General features: G+C 44.9%; 1 pseudogene; it reads right to left on the reverse strand.

Annotated features, from left to right (window-relative positions):
- LOC135562785 (FYVE, RhoGEF and PH domain-containing protein 1-like) overlaps positions 1-22,574 on the reverse strand; it is an 81,826-nt pseudogene that overhangs the window by 5,470 nt on the left and 53,782 nt on the right.

The following is a 22,574-nucleotide window of genomic DNA, read 5'->3' on the forward strand; positions in this document are numbered from 1 at the left end:
CTCTATGATTGAACCGTGAGCCTGTAGCTCCTCCCCTCTCCCTGCACGTGATAGGACCTCTGTCCAGCGGCGCTGTAGCTCCTCCCCGTCGGCGCTGAAGTAGAGTGTAAGGTGTGATTGGCTGATTTTGAAGGCAAAGCGGCGTTCCAGGCGATCACATGACTCAGGAAGGGAGACCTCGAAGCCAATCAGAGGGACAGAGCGCTGGGCTTTCACATCCTGAAGGAGGGGAAACACAGAAAGCAAAACGGTCAGAATTAGAATCACTTTCTTTTTCCAGAGGAAACTTAATTCAGGATGTTCAGTGGAAAGATAAATATAAACGTACAAGCACATAGCTAAGCTTCTCACACATCTCGTCTCACCTGGGGAGTATATGTAGAGCTCCAGTGGTTCATTATCTGAGTCTATCAGCGGTCTATCAGCGGTCTAACAATAGTCTATCAGCGGTCTAACAGTTGTCTATCAGCGGTCTATCAGCGGTCTATCAGCGGTCTAACAATAGTCTATCAGCGGTCTAACAATAGTCTATCAGCGGTCTAACAATAGTCTATCAGTGGTCTATCAGCGGTCTAACAATAGTCTATCAATAGTCTATCAGCGGTCTAACAATAGTCTATCAATAGTCTATCAGCGGTCTAACAATAGTCTATCAGCGGTCTAACAATAGTCTATCAGCGGTCTAACAATAGTCTATCAGTGGTCTAACAATAGTCTATCAGTGGTCTAACAATAGTCTATCAGTGGTCTAACAATAGTCTATCAGCGGTCTAACAATAGTCTATCAGCGGTCTATCAGTGGTCTAACAATAGTCTATCAGTGGTCTAACAATAGTCTATCAGCGGTCTAACAATAGTCTATCAGTGGTCTAACAATAGTCTATCAGTGGTCTAACAATAGTCTATCAGCGGTCTAACAATAGTCTATCAGCGGTCTATCAGCGGTCTAACAATAGTCTATCAGCGGTCTAACAATAGTCTATCAGCGGTCTAACAATAGTCTATCAGCGGTCTATCAGCGGTCTAACAATAGTCTATCAGTGGTCTAACAATAGTCTATCAGCGGTCTATCAGCGGTCTAACAATAGTCTATCAGCGGTCTAACAATAGTCTATCAGTGGTCTATCAGCGGTCTATCAGCGGTCTAACAATAGTCTATCAGCGGTCTAACAATAGTCTATCAGCGGTCTAACAATAGTCTATCAGCGGTCTAACAATAGTCTATCAGCGGTCTAACAATAGTCTATCAGCGGTCTATCAGCGGTCTAACAATAGTCTATCAGCGGTCTAACAATAGTCTATCAGTGGTCTAACAATAGTCTATCAGCGGTCTATCAATAGTCTATCAGCGGTCTATCAGCGGTCTAACAATAGTCTATCAGTGGTCTAACAATAGTCTATCAGCGGTCTAACAATAGTCTATCAGCGGTCTAACAATAGTCTATCAGCGGTCTATCAGCGGTCTATCAGCGGTCTAACAATAGTCTATCAGTAGTCTAACAATAGTCTATCAGTGGTCTATCAATAGTCTATCAGCGGTCTAACAATAGTCTATCAGCGGTCTATCAATAGTCTATCAGCGGTCTAACAATAGTCTATCAGCGGTCTAACAATAGTCTATCAGCGGTCTAACAATAGTCTATCAGCGGTCTAACAATAGTCTATCAGCGGTCTATCAGCGGTCTAACAATAGTCTATCAGCGGTCTAACAATAGTCTAACAATAGTCTATCAGCGGTCTAACAATAGTCTATCAGCGGTCTAACAATAGTCTATCAGTGGTCTAACAATAGTCTATCAGTGGTCTAACAATAGTCTATCAGTGGTCTAACAATAGTCTATCAGCGGTCTAACAATAGTCTATCAGCGGTCTATCAGTGGTCTAACAATAGTCTATCAGTGGTCTAACAATAGTCTATCAGCGGTCTAACAATAGTCTATCAGTGGTCTAACAATAGTCTATCAGTGGTCTAACAATAGTCTATCAGCGGTCTAACAATAGTCTATCAGCGGTCTATCAATAGTCTATCAGCGGTCTATCAGCGGTCTAACAATAGTCTATCAGCGGTCTAACAATAGTCTATCAGCGGTCTAACAATAGTCTATCAGCGGTCTATCAGCGGTCTAACAATAGTCTATCAGTGGTCTAACAATAGTCTATCAGCGGTCTATCAGCGGTCTAACAATAGTCTATCAGCGGTCTAACAATAGTCTATCAGTGGTCTATCAATAGTCTATCAGCGGTCTATCAGCGGTCTAACAATAGTCTATCAGCGGTCTAACAATAGTCTATTAGCGGTCTAACAATAGTCTGTCAGCGGTCTAACAATAGTCTATCAGCGGTCTATCAGCGGTCTAACAATAGTCTATCAGTGGTCTAACAATAGTCTATCAGCGGTCTATCAGCGGTCTAACAATAGTCTATCAGCGGTCTAACAATAGTCTATCAGTGGTCTATCAATAGTCTATCAGCGGTCTATCAGCGGTCTAACAATAGTCTATCAGCGGTCTAACAATAGTCTATTAGCGGTCTAACAATAGTCTATCAGCGGTCTAACAATAGTCTATCAGCGGTCTATCAGCGGTCTAACAATAGTCTATCAGCGGTCTAACAATAGTCTATCAGCGGTCTAACAATAGTCTATCAGTGGTCTAACAATAGTCTATCAGCGGTCTAACAATAGTCTATCAGCGGTCTAACAATAGTCTATCAGCGGTCTAACAATAGTCTATCAGCGGTCTAACAATAGTCTATCAGCGGTCTAACAATAGTCTATCAGTGGTCTAACAATAGTCTATCAGCGGTCTATCAATAGTCTATCAGCGGTCTATCAGCGGTCTAACAATAGTCTATCAGTGGTCTAACAATAGTCTATCAGCGGTCTAACAATAGTCTATCAGCGGTCTAACAATAGTCTATCAGCGGTCTAACAATAGTCTAACAATAGTCTATCAGCGGTCTAACAATAGTCTATCAGCGGTCTATCAGCGGTCTAACAATAGTCTATCAGTAGTCTAACAATAGTCTATCAGTGGTCTATCAATAGTCTATCAGCGGTCTAACAATAGTCTATCAGTGGTCTATCAATAGTCTATCAGCGGTCTAACAATAGTCTATCAGCGGTCTAACAATAGTCTATCAGCGGTCTAACAATAGTCTATCAGCGGTCTAACAATAGTCTATCAGCGGTCTAACAATAGTCTATCAGCGGTCTAACAATAGTCTAACAATAGTCTATCAGCGGTCTAACAATAGTCTATCAGCGGTCTAACAATAGTCTATCAGTGGTCTAACAATAGTCTATCAGTGGTCTAACAATAGTCTATCAGCGGTCTAACAATAGTCTATCAGCGGTCTATCAGTGGTCTAACAATAGTCTATCAGTGGTCTAACAATAGTCTATCAGCGGTCTAACAATAGTCTATCAGTGGTCTAACAATAGTCTATCAGTGGTCTAACAATAGTCTATCAGCGGTCTAACAATAGTCTATCAGCGGTCTATCAATAGTCTATCAGCGGTCTATCAGCGGTCTAACAATAGTCTATCAGCGGTCTAACAATAGTCTATCAGCGGTCTAACAATAGTCTATCAGCGGTCTATCAGCGGTCTAACAATAGTCTATCAGTGGTCTAACAATAGTCGATCAGCGGTATATCAGCGGTCTATCAATAGTCTATCAGCGGTCTAACAATAGTCTATCAGTGGTCTATCAATAGTCTATCAGCGGTCTATCAGCGGTCTAACAATAGTCTATCAGCGGTCTAACAATAGTCTATCAGCGGTCTAACAATAGTCTATCAGCGGTCTAACAATAGTCTATCAGCGGTCTAACAATAGTCTATCAGCGGTCTATCAGCGGTCTAACAATAGTCTATCAGCGGTCTAACAATAGTCTATCAGTGGTCTAACAATAGTCTATCAGCGGTCTATCAATAGTCTATCAGCGGTCTATCAGCGGTCTAACAATAGTCTATCAGTGGTCTAACAATAGTCTATCAGCGGTCTAACAATAGTCTATCAGCGGTCTAACAATAGTCTATCAGCGGTCTATCAGCGGTCTATCAGCGGTCTAACAATAGTCTATCAGTAGTCTAACAATAGTCTATCAGTGGTCTATCAATAGTCTATCAGCGGTCTAACAATAGTCTATCAGCGGTCTAACAATAGTCTATCAGTGGTCTAACAATAGTCTATCAGCGGTCTAACAATAGTCTATCAGCGGTCTATCAGCGGTCTAACAATAGTCTATCAGCGGTCTAACAATAGTCTATCAGCGGTCTAACAATAGTCTAACAATAGTCTATCAGCGGTCTAACAATAGTCTATCAGCGGTCTAACAATAGTCTATCAGCGGTCTAACAATAGTCTATCAGCGGTCTATCAGCGGTCTATCAGCGGTCTAACAATAGTCTATCAGTAGTCTAACAATAGTCTATCAGTGGTCTATCAATAGTCTATCAGCGGTCTAACAATAGTCTATCAGTGGTCTAACAATAGTCTATCAGTGGTCTAACAATAGTCTATCAGCGGCCTAACAATAGTCTATCAGCGGTCTAACAATAGTCTATCAGCGGTCTAACAATAGTCTATCAGCGGTCTAACAATAGTCTATCAGCGGTCTAACAATAGTCTATCAGTGGTCTAACAATAGTCTATCAGCGGTCTATCAATAGTCTATCAGTGGTCTATCAGTGGTCTAACAATAGTCTATCAGCGGTCTAACAATAGTCTATCAGCGGTCTAACAATAGTCTATCAGCGGTCTATCAGCGGTCTATCAGCGGTCTAACAATAGTCTATCAGTAGTCTAACAATAGTCTATCAGTGGTCTATCAATAGTCTATCAGCGGTCTAACAATAGTCTATCAGCGGTCTAACAATAGTCTATCAGCGGTCTAACAATAGTCTATCAGCGGTCTATCAGCGGTCTAACAATAGTCTATCAGCGGTCTAACAATAGTCTATCAGCGGTCTAACAATAGTCTAACAATAGTCTATCAGCGGTCTAACAATAGTCTATCAGCGGTCTAACAATAGTCTATCAGCGGTCTAACAATAGTCTATCAGCGGTCTATCAGCGGTCTATCAGCGGTCTAACAATAGTCTATCAGTAGTCTAACAATAGTCTATCAGTGGTCTATCAATAGTCTATCAGCGGTCTAACAATAGTCTATCAGTGGTCTAACAATAGTCTATCAGTGGTCTAACAATAGTCTATCAGTGGTCTAACAATAGTCTATCAGTGGTCTAACAATAGTCTATCAGCGGTCTATCAGTGGTCTAACAATAGTCTATCAGTGGTCTAACAGTGGTCTAACAATAGTCTATCAACGGTCTATCAGTGGTCTAACAATAGTCTATCAGCGGTCTATCAGTGGTCTAACAATAGTCTATCAGCGGTCTATCAGTGGTCTAACAATAGTCTATCAGTGGTCTAACAATAGTCTATCAGTGGTCTAACAATAGTCTATCAGCGGTCTATCAGTGGTCTAACAATAGTCTATCAGTGGTCTAACAATAGTCTATCAGCGGTCTAACAATAGTCTATCAGTGGTCTAACAATAGTCTATCAGTGGTCTAACAATAGTCTATCAGCGGTCTAACAATAGTCTATCAGCGGTCTATCAATAGTCTATCAGCGGTCTATCAGCGGTCTAACAATAGTCTATCAGCGGTCTAACAATAGTCTATCAGCGGTCTAACAATAGTCTATCAGCGGTCTATCAGCGGTCTAACAATAGTCTATCAGTGGTCTAACAATAGTCTATCAGCGGTCTAACAATAGTCTATCAGTGGTCTAACAATAGTCTATCAGTGGTCTAACAATAGTCTATCAGCGGTCTAACAATAGTCTATCAGCGGTCTATCAATAGTCTATCAGCGGTCTATCAGCGGTCTAACAATAGTCTATCAGCGGTCTAACAATAGTCTATCAGCGGTCTAACAATAGTCTATCAGCGGTCTATCAGCGGTCTAACAATAGTCTATCAGTGGTCTAACAATAGTCTATCAGCGGTCTATCAGCGGTCTATCAATAGTCTATCAGCGGTCTAACAATAGTCTATCAGTGGTCTATCAATAGTCTATCAGCGGTCTATCAGCGGTCTAACAATAGTCTATCAGCGGTCTAACAATAGTCTATCAGCGGTCTAACAATAGTCTATCAGCGGTCTAACAATAGTCTATCAGCGGTCTAACAATAGTCTATCAGCGGTCTATCAGCGGTCTAACAATAGTCTATCAGCGGTCTAACAATAGTCTATCAGTGGTCTAACAATAGTCTATCAGCGGTCTATCAATAGTCTATCAGTGGTCTATCAGCGGTCTAACAATAGTCTATCAGTGGTCTAACAATAGTCTATCAGCGGTCTAACAATAGTCTATCAGCGGTCTAACAATAGTCTATCAGCGGTCTATCAGCGGTCTATCAGCGGTCTAACAATAGTCTATCAGTAGTCTAACAATAGTCTATCAGTGGTCTATCAATAGTCTATCAGCGGTCTAACAATAGTCTATCAGCGGTCTAACAATAGTCTATCAGCGGTCTAACAATAGTCTATCAGCGCTCTATCAGCGGTCTAACAATAGTCTATCAGCGGTCTAACAATAGTCTATCAGCGGTCTAACAATAGTCTAACAATAGTCTATCAGCGGTCTAACAATAGTCTATCAGCGGTCTAACAATAGTCTATCAGCGGTCTAACAATAGTCTATCAGCGGTCTATCAGCGGTCTAACAATAGTCTATCAGTAGTCTAACAATAGTCTATCAGTGGTCTATCAATAGTCTATCAGCGGTCTAACAATAGTCTATCAGTGGTCTAACAATAGTCTATCAGTGGTCTAACAATAGTCTATCAGTGGCCAAACAATAGTCTATCAGCGGTCTAACAATAGTCTATCAGCGGTCTAACAATAGTCTATCAGTGGTCTAACAATAGTCTATCAGCGGTCTAACAATAGTCTATCAGCGGTCTAACAATAGTCTATCAGTGGTCTAACAATAGTCTATCAGTGGTCTATCAGCGGTCTAACAATAGTCTATCAGTGGTCTAACAATAGTCTATCAGTGGTCTAACAATAGTCTATCAGTGGTCTAACAATAGTCTATCAGCGGTCTAACAACAGTCTATCAGCGGTCTATCAGTGGTCTAACAATAGTCTATCAGTGGTCTAACAATAGTCTATCAGCGGTCTATCAGCGGTCTAACAATAGTCTATCAGCGGTCTAACAATAGTCTATCAGCGGTCTAACAATAGTCTATCAGCGGTCTATCAGTGGTCTAACAATAGTCTATCAGTGGTCTATCAGTGGTCTAACAATAGTCTATCAGTGGTCTAACAATAGTCTATCAGTGGTCTAACAATAGTCTATCAGTGGTCTAACAATAGTCTATCAGTGGTCTAACAATAGTCTATCAGCGGTCTATCAGTGGTCTAACAATAGTCTATCAGCGGTCTATCAGTGGTCTAACAATAGTCTATCAGTGGTCTAACAGTGGTCTAACAATAATCTATCAACGGTCTATCAGTGGTCTAACAATAGTCTATCAGCGGTCTATCAGTGGTCTAACAATAGTCTATCAGCGGTCTATCAGTGGTCTAACAATAGTCTATCAGTGGTCTAACAATAGTCTATCAGTGGTCTAACAATAGTCTATCAGCGGTCTATCAGTGGTCTAACAATAGTCTATCAGTGGTCTATCAGTGGTCTAACAATAGTCTATCAGCGGTCTATCAGTGGTCTAACAATAGTCTATCAGCGGTCTATCAGTGGTCTAACAACAGTCTATCAGTGGTCTAACAATAGTCTATCAGCGGTCTATCAGTGGTCTAACAATAGTCTATCAGTGGTCTATCAGTGGTCTAACAATAGTCTATCAGCGGTCTAACAATAGTCTATCAGTGGTCTAACAATAGTCTATCAGTGGTCTATCAGCGGTCTAACAATAGTCTATCAGTGGTCTAACAATAGTCTATCAGTGGTCTAACAATAGTCTATCAGTGGTCTAACAATAGTCTATCAGCGGTCTAACAATAGTCTATCAGCGGTCTATCAGCGGTCTAACAATAGTCTATCAGCGGTCTAACAATAGTCTAACAATAGTCTATCAGTGGTCTATCAGCGGTCTATCAGCGGTCTAACAGCGGTCTAACAGCGGTCTAACAGCGGTCTAACAATAGTCTATCAGCGGTCTAACAATAGTCTATCAGCGGTCTAACAGCGGTCTAACAATAGTCTATCAGCGGTCTAACAATAGTCTATCAGCGGTCTAACAATAGTCTATCAGTGGTCTAACAATAGTCTATCAGCGGTCTAACAATAGTCTATCAGTGGTCTAACAATAGTCTATCAGCGGTCTAACAATAGTCTATCAGCGGTCTAACAATAGTCTATCAGCGGTCTAACAATAGTCTATCAGTGGTCTAACAATAGTCTATCAGCGGTCTAACAATAGTCTATCAGCGGTCTAACAGCGGTCTAACAATAGTCTATCGGCGGTCTAACAATAGTCTATCAGCGGTCTAACAATAGTCTATCAGTGGTCTATCAGTGGTCTAACAATAGTCTATCAGCGGTCTAACAATAGTCTATCAATAGTCTATCAGTGGTCTATCAGTGGTCTAACAATAGTCTATCAGCGGTCTAACAATAGTCTATCAGCGGTCTAACAATAGTCTATCAGTGGTCTAATAATAGTCTATCAGTGGTCTAACAATAGTCTATCAGCGGTCTAACAATAGTCTATCAGTGGTCTATCAGCGGTCTAACAGCGGTCTAACAGCGGTCTAACAGCAGTCTAACAGCGGTCTAACAATAGTCTATCAGTGGTCTATCAGCGGTCTAACAATAGACTATCAGCGGTCTAACAATAGTCTATCAGCGGTCTAACAATAGTCTATCAGCGGTCTATCAGCGGTCTAACAATAGTCTATCAGCGGTCTAACAATAGTCTATCAGCGGTCTAACAATAGCCTATCAGTGGTCTAACAATAGTCTATCAGTGGTCTAACAATAGTCTATCAGCGGTCTAACAATAGTCTATCAGCGGTCTAACAATAGTCTATCAGCGGTCTAACAATAGTCTATCAGCGGTCTAACAATAGTCTATCAGTGGTCTAACAATAGTCTATCAGTGGTCTAACAACAGTCTATCAGTGGTCTAACAACAGTCTATCAGTGGTCTAACAACAGTCTAACAACAGTCTAACAACAGTCTATCAGTGGTCTAACAACAGTCTAACAACAGTCTATCAGTGGTCTAACAACAGTCTATCAGTGGTCTATCAGTGGTCTAACAATAGTCTATCAGCGGTCTAACAATAGTCTATCAATAGTCTATCAGCGGTCTATCAGCGGTCTATCAGTGATCTATCAGCGGTCTATCAGCGGTCTATCAGTGGTCTAACAATAGTCTATCAGTGGTCTATCAGTGGTCTAACAATAGTCCATCAATAGTCTATCAGCGGTCTATCAGTGGTCTATCAGCGGTCTATCAGCGGTCTATCAGTGGTCTAACAATAGTCTATCAGTGGTCTATCAGCGGTCTAACAATAGTCTATCAGTGGTCTATCAGTGGTCTAACAATAGTCTATCAGTGGTCTAACAATAGTCTAACAATAGTCTATCAGTGGTCTATCAGCGGTCTAACAGCGGTCTAACAACAGTCTAACAATAGTCTATCAGTGGTCTAACAATAGTCTATCAGCGGTCTAACAATAGTCTATCAGCGGTCTATCAGTGGTCTAACAATAGTCTATCAGTGGTCTATCAGTGGTCTAACAATAGTCTATCAGCGGTCTAACAATAGTCTATCAGTGGTCTATCAGCGGTCTAACAATAGTCTATCAGCGGTCTATCAGTGGTCTAACAATAGTCTATCAGTGGTCTATCAGTGGTCTAACAATAGTCTATCAGCGGTCTAACAATAGTCTATCAGCGGTCTAACAATAGTCTATCAGTGGTCTATCAATAGTCTATCAGTGGTCTATCAGCGGTCTAACAGCAGTCTAACAATAGTCTATCAGTGGTCTAACAATAGTCTATCAGTGGTCTAACAATAGTCTATCAGAGGTCTAACAATAGTCTATCAGTGGTCTATCAGTGGTCTAACAATAGTCTATCAGCGGTCTAACAATAGTCTATCAGTGGTCTAACAATAGTCTATCAGCGGTCTAACAATAGTCTATCAGCGGTCTAACAATAGTCTATCAGTGGTCTAACAATAGTCTATCAGCGGTCTAACAATAGTCTATCAGTGGTCTAACAATAGTCTATCAGCGGTCTATCAGCGGTCTATCAGTGGTCTATCAATAGTCTACAGCGGTCTATCAGTGGTCTAACAATAGTCTATCAGCGGTCTAACAATAGTCTATCAGCGGTCTATCAGTGGTCTATCAATAGTCTATCAGTGGTCTAACAATAGTCTATCAGTGGTCTAACAATAGTCTATCAGCGGTCTATCAGTGGTCTATCAATAGTCTATCAGTGGTCTAACAACAGTCTATCAGTGGTCTAACAATAGTCTATCAGCGGTCTAACAATAGTCTATCAGCGGTCTAACAATAGTCTATCAGCGGTCTAACAACAGTCTAACAACAGTCTAACAACAGTCTATCAGTGGTCTAACAACAGTCTAACAACAGTCTAACAACAGTCTAACAACAGTCTATCAGTGGTCTAACAACAGTCTAACAACAGTCTAACAGTGGTCTAACAACAGTCTAACAACAGTCTAACAACAGTCTAACAACAGTCTAACAACAGTCTATCAGTGGTCTAACAACAGTCTAACAACAGTCTAACAACAGTCTATCAGTGGTCTAACAACAGTCTAACAACAGTCTAACAACAGTCTAACAACAGTCTATCAGTGGTCTAACAACAGTCTAACAACAGTCTAACAACAGTCTATCAGTGGTCTAACAACAGTCTAACAACAGTCTAACAACAGTCTAACAACAGTCTATCAGTGGTCTAACAACAGTCTAACAACAGTCTAACAACAGTCTAACAATAGTCTAACAACAGTCTATCAGTGGTCTAACAACAGTCTAACAACAGTCTAACAACAGTCTAACAAGTCTGACACCAGTCTAACAAGTCTAACAACAGTCTAACAACAGTCTAACAAGTCTGACACCAGTCTAACAAGTCTAACAACAGTCTATCAGTGGTCTAACAACAGTCTAACAACAGTCTATCAGTGGTCTAACAACAGTCTAACAACAGTCTAACAACAGTCTAACAACAGTCTGACACCAGTCTAACAACAGTCCGACACCAGTCTAACAACAGTCTGCCAACAGTCTAACACCAGTCTAACAACAGTCTGCCAACAGTCTAACAAGTCTGACTCCAGTCTAACAAGTCTGACACCAGTCTAACAAGTCTGACAACAGTCTAACACCAGTCTAACAAGTCTGACAACAGTCTAACACCAGTCTAACAAGTCTGACAACAGTCTAACACCAGTCTAACAAGTCTAACACCAGTCTAACAAGTCTGACAACAGTCTAACACCAGTCTAACAAGTCTGACAACAGTCTAACACCAATCTAACAAGTCTAACACCAGTCTAACAAGTCTGACAACAGTCTAACACCAGTCTAACAAGTCTGACAACAGTCTAACACCAGTCTAACAGTCTGACAACAGTCTAACAAGTCTGACAACAGTCTAACACCAGTCTAACAAGTCTGACAACAGTCTAACACCAGTCTAACAGTCTAACACCAGTCTAACAAGTCTAACACCAGTCTAACACCAGTCTAACAAGTCTGACAACAGTCTAACACCAGTCTAACAAGTCTGACAACAGTCTAACACCAGTCTAACAGTCTGACAACAGTCTAACACCAGTCTAACAAGTCTAACACCAGTCTAACACCAGTCTAACAAGTCTGACAACAGTCTAACACCAGTCTAACAAGTCTGACAACAGTCTAACACCAGTCTAACAAGTCTAACAACAGTCTAACACCAGTCTAACAAGTCTAACAACAGTCTAACACCAGTATAATAACAGTCTAACACCAGTCTAACACCAGTCTAACACCAGTCTAACAAGTCTAACACCAGCCTAACACCAGTCTAAAACCAGTCTAATAACAGTCTAACACCAGTCTAATGCCAGTCTAACCAGTCTAACACCAGTCTAACACCTGTAATAACAGGTTAATATAGGTGTTATAACAGGTTAATAGAGGTGTTATAACAGGTTAATAGAGGTGTTATAACAGGTTAATAGGGGGTGTTATAACAGGTTAATAGGGGTGTTATAACAGGTTAATAGAGGTGTTATAACAGGTTAATAGAGGTGATAACAGGTTAATAGAGGTGTTATAACAGGTTAATAGAGGTGTTATAACAGGTTAATAGAGGTGTTATAACAGGTTAATAGAGGTGTTATAACAGGTTAATAGGGGGTGTTATAACAGGTTAATAGAGGTGTTATAACAGGTTAATAGAGGTGTTATAACAGGTTAATAGAGGTGTTATAACAGGTCATCTCACCTGAGGAGCACCGTATATGTACAGCACCAGTGGTTCATTCTCTGGGATGACAAACCAGGCTTTCTGCCAGCCTCTGCCTGCTCCCTTCTCCATGTGGTGGAGGAAGCTACACATCACACTGTTCTCTGCTGCCACCGACGCCTGTTTCTGTAGACCACGCGCACACACACACACGCACGCACGCACGCACGCACGCACGCACGCACGCACACACACACACACACACACACACACCAGTATATTACATCACTCCTGTCTTTAACTTCTCAACTACAGTTAAAAAATGTAGAAAAGTATTTGACATAAATGCATGTCCTTGGTATAACTTTTGGTAATGTGTTTGACCAAGGCCTACAGTCAGGACTCACACCTTCAGCAGAACCTTCTGAAGTGTCTGTTTTTATAGAGGTTCTGTTATCTTACCTATATATACTATCTCTGGTCTCTCCTTTAACCGTTCTACAGCAGTCAGGACTTCTGAAGTGTCTGTTTTTATAGAGGTTCTGTTATCTTACCTATATATACTATCTCTGCTACATACCTCTAATATTGACCGTCTTCTGTATGTGCTGCTTGTCAGACTGGCGGGGGAGGGGGGAACCCCCACTAGGGTGGTGTAGCAGGCGATGCACACCCTGTTAGCCCTGTTGTTGTCGTAGAGCAGACGGGCCCTGAACTCTGAACACTTTCCACACACCACCTGGAAAACACAGAGAATATTTAGGGGAGGAGTTCTCTGGCTGGAGGGGGAGGAGTTCTCTGGCTGGGGGTGGAGGGGAGGAGCTCTCTGGCTGGACGGGAGGAGTTATCTGGCTGAGGGTGGAGGGGAGGAGCTCTCTGGCTGGAGGGGAGGAGTTCTCTGGCTGGAGGGGGAGGAGTTCTCTGGCTGGGGGTGGATGGGAGGAGTTCTCTGGCTGGAGGGGAGGAGTTCTCTGGCTGGAGGGGAGGAGTTCTCTGGCTGGGGGTGGAGGGGAGGAGCTCTCTGGCTGGAGGGGAGGAGTTCTCTGGCTGGAGGGGAGGAGCTCTCTGGCTGGGGGTGGAGGGGAGGAGCTCTCTGGCTGGAGGGGAGGAGTTCTCTGGCTGGAGGGGAGGAGTTCTCTGGAGTTCTCTGGCTGGAGGGAAGGAGTTCTCTGGCTGGAGGGAGGAATTCTCTGGCTGGAGGGGGAGGAGTTCTCTGGCTGAGGGTGGAGGGGAGGAGCTCTCTGGCTGGAGGGGAGGAGTTCTCTGGCTGGGGGTGGAGGGGAGGAGCTCTCTGGCTGGAGGGGAGGAGTTCTCTGGCTGTAGGGGAGGAGGGCTCTGGCTGAGGGTGGAGGGGACGAGCTCTCTGGCTGGGGGGGAGGAATTCTCTGGCTGGGGGTGGAGGGGAGGAGTTCTCTGGCTGTAGGGGAGGAGGGCTCTGGCTGAGGGTGGAGGGGAGGAGTTCTCTGGCTGGAGGGGAGGAGTTCTCTGGCTGGGGGTGGAGGGGAAGGGACAGCGTTAGAGGTGAGGGGACAGCGTTTCAACCAGTGAGAGAATCAGACACAAGGTACAGCCAAAAACCACATGAACATCAGAAGAAGCTCAATATTACTCAAAATTAAAAACTCTTAATTATTCTTTTTATTTTTTATTTGACCCCTTTTTCTCCCCAATTTCGTGGTATCCAATTGTTTAGTAGCTACTATCTTGTCTCATCGCTACAACTCCCGTACGGGCTCGGGAGAGACGAAGGTTGAAAGTCATGCGTCCTCCGATACACAACCCAACCAAGCCGCACTGCTTCTTAACACAGCGCGCATCCAACCCGGAAGCCAGCTGCACCAATGATACACACACAACAGAGTGAGAGAGAAAGCAATGGCGTGGTGCACATACTGTATCTGCACATACGTGACATAGTACACAATTTAACATCGAGATTTGATTGGAGACGTACGTGTCACATGTACATAACGTCATGATTTGATTGGAGACGTACGTGTCACATGTACATAACGTCATGATTTGATTGGAGACGTACGTGTCACATGTACATAACGTCATGATTTGATTGGAGACGTACGTGTCACATGTACATAACGTCATGATTTGATTGGAGACGTACGTGTCACATGTACATAACGTCATGATTTGATTGGAGACGTACGTGTCACATGTACATAACATCATGATTTGATTGGAGACGTACGTGTCCACAGGCCTTGCAGTGGTGGCGTCTCTTGGTGATGGAGTTGAACGGCTCCTGGCACTTCATACACAGAGTCACCTCCTTCTCACGGATCGGAGTGGGGGCACGCTTCCCCAGCTCATTACAGTTCTGAGAGAGAAGAGAAGAGAGGAACAGAGGAGAGAGAGAGAGACAGAGACATAGAGAGAGAGACAGAGACATAGAGAGACAGAGAGACAGAGAGACAGAGACATAGAGAGACAGAGACATAGAGAGACAGAGACAGAGAGACAAAGACAGAGAGACAGAGACATAGAGAGACAGAGATACAAAGACAGAGAGACAGAGACATAGAGAGACAGAGAGACAAAGACAGAGAGACAGAGAGACAAAGACAGAGAGACAGAGACATAGAGAGACAGAGAGAGAGATATATAGAGAGAGAGAAACAGAGATGGGGAGAAATACAATATGATCTCACAGATGGAGACATTTCAGAAGCTAAAGAGTTGAATTGAATAGTGTTAATACAGTAAGGTAGAGGGCTTATACTGGGGTCAGAGGCAAGAAGTTATACTGGGGTCAGAACCTATGGGTTATACTGGGGTCAGAACCTAGGGGTTATGCTGGGGTCAGAGGCTAGGGGTTATACTGGGGTCAGAACCTAGGGGTTATACTGGGGTCAGAGCCTAGGGGACAGGGGTTATGCTGGGAACAGAGGCTAGGGGTTATGCTGGGGTCAGAGGCTAGGGGTTATACTGGGGTCAGAACCTAGGGGTTATACTGGGGTCAGAACCTAGGGGTTATACTGGGGTCAGAGGCTATGGGTTATACTGGGGTCAGAACCTAGGGGTTATGCTGGGGTCAGAGGCTAGGGGTTATACTGGGGTCAGAACCTAGGGGTTATGCTGGGGTCAGAGGCTAGGGGTTATACTGGGGTCAGAACCTAGGGGTTATACTGGGGTCAGAGCCTAGGGGACAGGGGTTATGCTGGGAACAGAGGCTAGGGTTTATGCTGGGGTCAGAGGCTAGGGGTTATACTGGGGTCAGAAGCTAGGGGTTATACTGGGGTCAGAGACTAGGGGTTATACTGAGGTCAGAGCCTAGGGGTTATACTGGGGTCAGAGGCTAGGGGTTATACTGAGGTCAGAACCTAGGGGTTATGCTGGGGTCAGAGGCTAGGGGTTATACTGGGGTCAGAACCTAGGGGTTATACTGGGGTCAGAGCCTAGGGGACAGAGGTTATGCTGGGAACAGAGGCTAGGGTTTATGCTGGGGTCAGAGGCTAGGGGTTATACTGGGGTCAGAAGCTAGGGGTTATACTGGGGTCAGAGACTAGGGGTTATACTGAGGTCAGAGCCTAGGGGTTATACTGGGGTCAGAGGCTAGGGGTTATACTGAGGTCAGAACCTAGGGGTTATGCTGGGGTCAGAGGCTAGGGGTTATACTGGGGTCAGATCCTAGGGGTTATGCTGGGGTCAGAGGATAGGGTTTATACTGGGGTCAGAGCCTAGGGGCCAGGGGTTATGCTGGGGTCAGAGGCTAGGGGTTATGCTGGTGTCAGAGGCTAGGGGTTATATTGGGGTCAGAACCTAGGGGTTATGCTGAGGTCAGAGGCTAGGGGTTATGCTGGGGTCAGAATCTACAGGTGAGTTGGAGGGGCTAGGGTTAGGGGCTAGGAGTTGTATAGTATTTTACAGGTGAGTTGGAGGGGTTAGGGGTTAGGGGCTAGGAGTTGTATAGTATTTTACGGGTGAGTTGGAGGGGTTAGGGGCTAGGGTTTAGGGGCTAGGAGTTGTATTGTATCTTACAAGTGAGTTGTAGGAGTATTATCCTAGGGGCTAGGGCCTAGGGGTTAGGGACTATGGGTTAGAGGCTAGGGGTTAGGGGTTATGCTGGGGTTAGTGGCTAGGGGTTATGCTGGGGTTAGTGGTTAGGGGTTATGCTGGGGTAAGGGGCTATGGATTATGCTGGGGTTAGGGGCTAGGGGTTATGCTGGGGTTAGTGGTTATGCTGGGGTTAGGGGCTAGGGGTTATGCTGTGGCTGGGGGTTATGCTGGGGTTAGTGGCTAGGGTATGGGGTTATGCTGGGGTAGTTCTAGTGGTTAGGGACTATGGACTAAGGGCTAGGGATTGGACTAAGGGCTAGGGATTAGAGACTAGGGGCTAGGGACTAAGGGTTAGGGGCTAGGGGTTATGCTGGGGTTAGTGGCTAGGGGTTATGCTGGGGTTACTGGCTAGGGACTATGCTGGGGTTAGTGGCTAGGGGAGAGGGAGTGTAGTTATAGTGGTTAGGGACTATAGACTAAGGGCTAGGGATTAGAGACTAGGGACTAGGGGCTAGGGACTAAGGGCTAGGGGTTAGGGGCTAGGGGCTAGGGACTAGGGGTTAGGGACTAGGGGTTAGGGGCTAGGGGTTAGGGGCTAGGGTTTAGGGGTAGTCAGTGAGGATGAGTGGAGTCCTAGAGGTTAGGGGCTAGGGGTTAGGGGCTAGGGGTTGTATAGTATCTTACAGGTGAGTTAGAGGGTTAGGGGCTAGGGGTTGCATAGTATCTCACAGGTGAGTTGGAGGGGCTAGGGGTTAGGGGCTAGGGGTTGTATTGTATCTTATAGGTGAGTTGGAGGGGCTAGGGGTTGTATTGTATCTTACAGGTGAGTTGGAGGGGCTAGGGGTTAGGGGCTAAGGGCTAGGGGTTAGGGGCTAGGGGTTACGGGCTAGGGAGTAGGGGTTAGGGGCTAGGGGTTTAGGGCTAGGGGTTATGGGCTAGCGGTTAGGGCTAGGGTTAGGGGCTAGGGGTTATGGGCTAGGGAGTAGGGGTTAGGGGCTAGGGGTTTAGGGCTAGGGGTTATGGGCTAGGGGTTAGGGCTAGGGGTTAGGGGCTAGGGGTTTAAGGCTAGGGGTTAGGGCTAGGGGTTATGGGCTAGCGGTTAGGGCTAGGGGTTATGGGCTAGGGGTTAGGACTAGGGGTTAGGGGCTAGGGGTTTAAGGCTAGGGGTTAGGGCTAGGGGTTATGGGTTAGCGGTTAGGGCTAGGGGTTATGGGCTAGGGGTTAGGGGCTAGGGGTTTAAGGCTAGGGGTTAGGGCTAGGGGTTATGGGCTAGCGGTTAGGGCTAGGGGTTAGGGGATAGGGGTTATGGGCTAGGGAGTAGGGGTTAGGGGCTAGGGGTTTAGGGCTAGGGGCTAGGGGTTAGGGCTAGGGGTTAGGGGCTAGGGGTTTAAGGCTAGGGGTTAGGGCTAGGGGTTATGGGCTAGCGGTTAGGGCTAGGGGTTAGGGGCTAGGGGTTATGGGCTAGGGGTTAGGGCTAGGGGCTAGGGGTTAGGGGCAATATAGTATCTTACAGGTGAGTTGGGAGGAGTGTAGTCCTAGGGGCTAGGGGTTAGGGGTTAGGGCTAGGGGTTATGGGCTAGGGGTTAGTAGGGGTTAGGGGCAATATAGTATCTTACAGGTGAGTTGGGAGGAGTGTAGTCCTCATCTCGGAGAGAACAGTTGAGATGGTGGAACGTGGCAAGCGTCTGTTCATGTCTTTGGATAGTGGCCTGGATAGCTTGGATCCAATCTCTCTTCTCTTCTTCAGTCCTACTCACAATAGACAAATGGCTTTGAGTTAAATATGAATTGCAATTCATTGTGAAATGTGTCCATTGCTAAAAGCAGAGTTTTTTTTTTTTTTTACTAAAAATGGAACAACTCAAAAGCCTCTAATTCAAGATAAAGGAAGAGAATGCGCTGCCCTCACCTGGCCTGGAGCTCTAGTGAGCGCTGTTTCCCAGACACCAGGAAGGTCCTGGGAACGTTAATACTGCTGCTCTCCTTCAGCTCCATCCCATCCACATCAATCCTGGCCCTCACCCCAAACTTCTGACCAATCAACCTCAGTTTAGGGACGCAGTACAATAACCTATCATTGAACTGCAGAGAGAGAGAGGGGGGAGACAGAGAGAGAGAGAGAGGGGGGGAGACAGAGAGAGAGAGAGAGAGAGAGAGAGACAGAGAGAGAGAGAGAGAGAGAGAGAGAGAGAGAGAGAGAGAGAGAGAGAGAGAGAGAGAGAGAGAGAAAGAGATGTAGCCCTAGTTGCATTTTAGATTCACAACATAAATCACAACATGATTTCAAGCAGTGAACAGTGTTCGCCAACAACGTAACAACAGCTTTGCCATTTTCACACCCCCACTGTTACAATGACTCACTCACCAGGATGAGGTATCTGTCCTGTGAGGTGCCGTTCTTAGCCGACAGTTTGAGGATGTGTCCCTCCTTGATGAGTTCGTTAGTAGGGTTAACGATGTCCTCCTCTCCTCCCAGCAACTCATACACCTTCAACAGTTTACGCATACGCTCCTGTATGATACACACACAGGATGTCAATGTGCTGCGCAAGGGAACAAAAAACCTTTGCACAATGCACTTTCGCACATCTACAGATGTAGGATCGTAATTTGATCACTCATTTTTTTTTTTTTTTTTGCTGAGAATTTTCCTGCCCGGCAGGAAATGCAAATTTGTAGTGTATTTGAATTTAAAAAATGTTTCTAAAGTTTGTAATTTCCACTTTCAAGTTACAGACTTGATTAGCTAAAATGAAAAAATGTATCAACTTCTACAAGAATAACCATGAATTATAATCCACACAATAAATCACATTTTCTGTTGCTGCTGTAGAAAACTGGCTCAAATTAAGATCCTACATCCGTATACTAACAACTTAACACAGGTGTGTAGGAGAATCAAAAACCTGAAATAGGCCGTGTGTAGTTGGAAATAAACATGAAATAAAGTGCTTCAGTCACAGGTACACTCACTGCTTAAAACCACATGGTACTCTGAGTAATCAGTCTTATTCAAATTCATTCAGATATATTTGCTGAGAAAATACCGATTAGGTAGAACACTATGCAGAAGACACTGTTGAAGGAGAACACTATGGAGAATATACTGTTGAAGGAGATCACTGTACAGAATATACAGTTGAAGGAGATCACTGTACAGAATATACTGTTGAAGGAGATCACTATGCAGAATATACAGTTGAAGGAGATCACTGTACAGAATATACAGTTGAAGGAGATCACTATGCAGAATATACAGTTGAAGGAGATCACTATGCAGAATATACAGTTGAAGGAGATCACTATGCAGAATATACAGTTGAAGGAGATCACTATGCAGAATATACAGTTGAAGGAGTACACTATGCAGAATATACAGTTGAAGGAGTACACTATTCAGAATATACAGTTGAAGGAGATCACTGTACAGAATATACAGTTGAAGGAGATCACTATGCAGAATATACAGTTGAAGGAGTACACTATTCAGAATATACAGTTGAAGGAGATCACTGTACAGAATATACAGTTGAAGGAGATCACTATGCAGAATATACAGTTGAAGGAGTACACTATTCAGAATATACAGTTGAAGGAGATCACTGTACAGAATATACAGTTGAAGGAGATCACTATGCAGAATATACAGTTGAAGGAGTACACTATTCAGAATATACAGTTGAAGGAGATCACTGTACAGAATATACAGTTGAAGGAGATCACTATGCAAATCAAATCTAAGTTTATTTGTCACGTGCTCCGAATACAACAGGTGTAGACCTTACAGTGAAATGCTTACTTACAGGCTCTAACCAATAGTGCAAAAAAGGTATTAGGTGAACAATAGGTAAGTAAAGAAATTTTAAAAAATGTAAAAAGACAGGCTATATACAGTAGTGAGGCTATGAAAGTAGCGAGGCTACATACAGACACCGGTTAGTCGGGCTGATTGAGGTAGTATGTACATGTAGATATGGTTAAAGTGACTATGCATATATGATGAACAGAGAGTAGCAGTAGCGTAAAAGAGGGGTTGGTGGGTGGTGGGACACAATGCAGGTAGCCCGGTTAGCCAATGTGCGTGAGCACTGGTTGGTCGGCCCAATTCAGGTAGTATGCACATGAATGTATAGTTAAAATGACTATGCATATATGATAAACAGAGAGTAGCAGCGTAAAAGAGGGGTTGGGGGAGGCACACAATGCAAATAGTCCGGGTAGCCATTTGATTACCTGTTCAGGAGTCTTATGGCTTGGGGGTAAAAACTGTTGAGAAGCCTTGTTGTCCTAGATTTGGCACTCTGGTACCACTTGCCAGAGAACAGTCTATGACTGGGGTGGCTGGGCTCTTTGACAATTTTTAGGGCCTTCCTCTGACACCGCCTGGTGTAGAGGTCCTGGATGGCAGGCAGCTTAACCCCGGTGATCTACTGGGCCGTTCGCACTACCCTCTGTAGTGCCTTGCGGTTGGAGGCCAGAGCAACTGCTGTCCCAGGCAGTGATGCAACCAACTCTCGATGTTGCAGCTGTAGAACCTTTTGAGGATCTCAGGACCCATGCCAAATCTTTTTAGTTTCCTGAGGGGGAATAGGCTTTGTCGTGCCCTCTTCAAGATAGTCTTGGTGTGTTTGGACCATTCTAGTTTGCTGTTGATGTGGACACCAAGGAACTTGAAGCTCTCAACCTGCTCCACTACAGCCCCGTCAATGAGAATGGGGGCGTGCTCGGTCCTCCTTTTCCTGTAGTCCACAATCATCACCTTAGTCTTGGTTATGCTGAGGGATAGGTTGTTATTCTGTCACCACCCGGCCAGGTCTCTGACCTCCGCTGTCTCGTCGTTGTCGGTGATCAGGCCTACAACTGTTGTGTTGTCTGCAAACTTAATGACGGTGTTGGAGTCATGCTTGAATGAATGACCTTCTTGATCCAAATCAGTCAGGTTTCAAGACTAGTCATTCAACTGAGACTGCTCTTCTCTGTATCACGGAGGCCCTCCGCACTGCTAAAGCTAACTCTCTCTCCTCTGCTCTCATCCTTCTAGACCTATCAGCTGCCTTCGATACTGTGAACCATCAGATCCTCCTCTCCACCCTCTCCGAGTTGGGCATCTCCGGCGCGGCCCACGCTTGGATTGCGTCCTACCTGACAGGTCGCTCCTACCAGGTGGCGTGGCGAGAATCTGTCTCCTCACCACGCGCTCTCACCACTGGCGTCCCCCAGGGCTCTGTTCTAGGCCCTCTCCTATTCTCGCTATACACCAAGTCACTTGGCTCTGTCATAACCTCACATGGTCTCTCCTATCATTGCTATGCAGACGACACACAATTAATCTTCTCCTTTCCCCCTTCTGATGACCAGGTGGCGAATCGCATCTCTGCATGTCTGGCAGACATATCAGTGTGGATGACGGATCACCACCTCAAGCTGAACCTCGGCAAGACGGAGCTGCTCTTCCTCCCGGGGAAGGACTGCCCGTTCCATGATCTCGCCATCACGGTTGACAACTCCATTGTGTCCTCCTCCCAGAGCGCTAAGAACCTTGGCGTGATCCTGGACAACACCCTGTCGTTCTCAACTAACATCAAGGCGGTGGCCCGTTCTTGTAGGTTCATGCTCTACAACATCCGCAGAGTACGACCCTGCCTCACACAGGAAGCAGCGCAGGTCCTAATCCAGGCACTTGTCATCTCCCGTCTGGATTACTGCAACTCGCTGTTGGCTGGGCTCCCTGCCTGTGCCATTAAACCCCTACAACTCATCCAGAACGCCGCAGCCCGTCTGGTGTTCAACCTTCCCAAGTTCTCTCACGTCACCCCGCTCCTCCGCTCTCTCCACTGGCTTCCAGTTGAAGCTCGCATCCGCTACAAGACCATGGTGCTTGCCTACGGAGCTGTGAGGGGAACGGTACCTCAGTACCTCCAGGCTCTGATCAGGCCCTACACCCAAACAAGGGCACTGCGTTCATCCACCTCTGGCCTGCTCGCCTCCCTACCACTGAGGAAGTACAGTTCCCACGCAGCCCAGTCAAAACTGTTCGCTGCTCTGGCCCCCCAATGGTGGAACAAACTCCCTCACGACGCCAG

Source organism: Oncorhynchus nerka, linkage group LG20 (genome assembly GCF_034236695.1).
Source record: "Oncorhynchus nerka isolate Pitt River linkage group LG20, Oner_Uvic_2.0, whole genome shotgun sequence".
NCBI lineage: Eukaryota > Metazoa > Chordata > Actinopteri > Salmoniformes > Salmonidae > Oncorhynchus > Oncorhynchus nerka.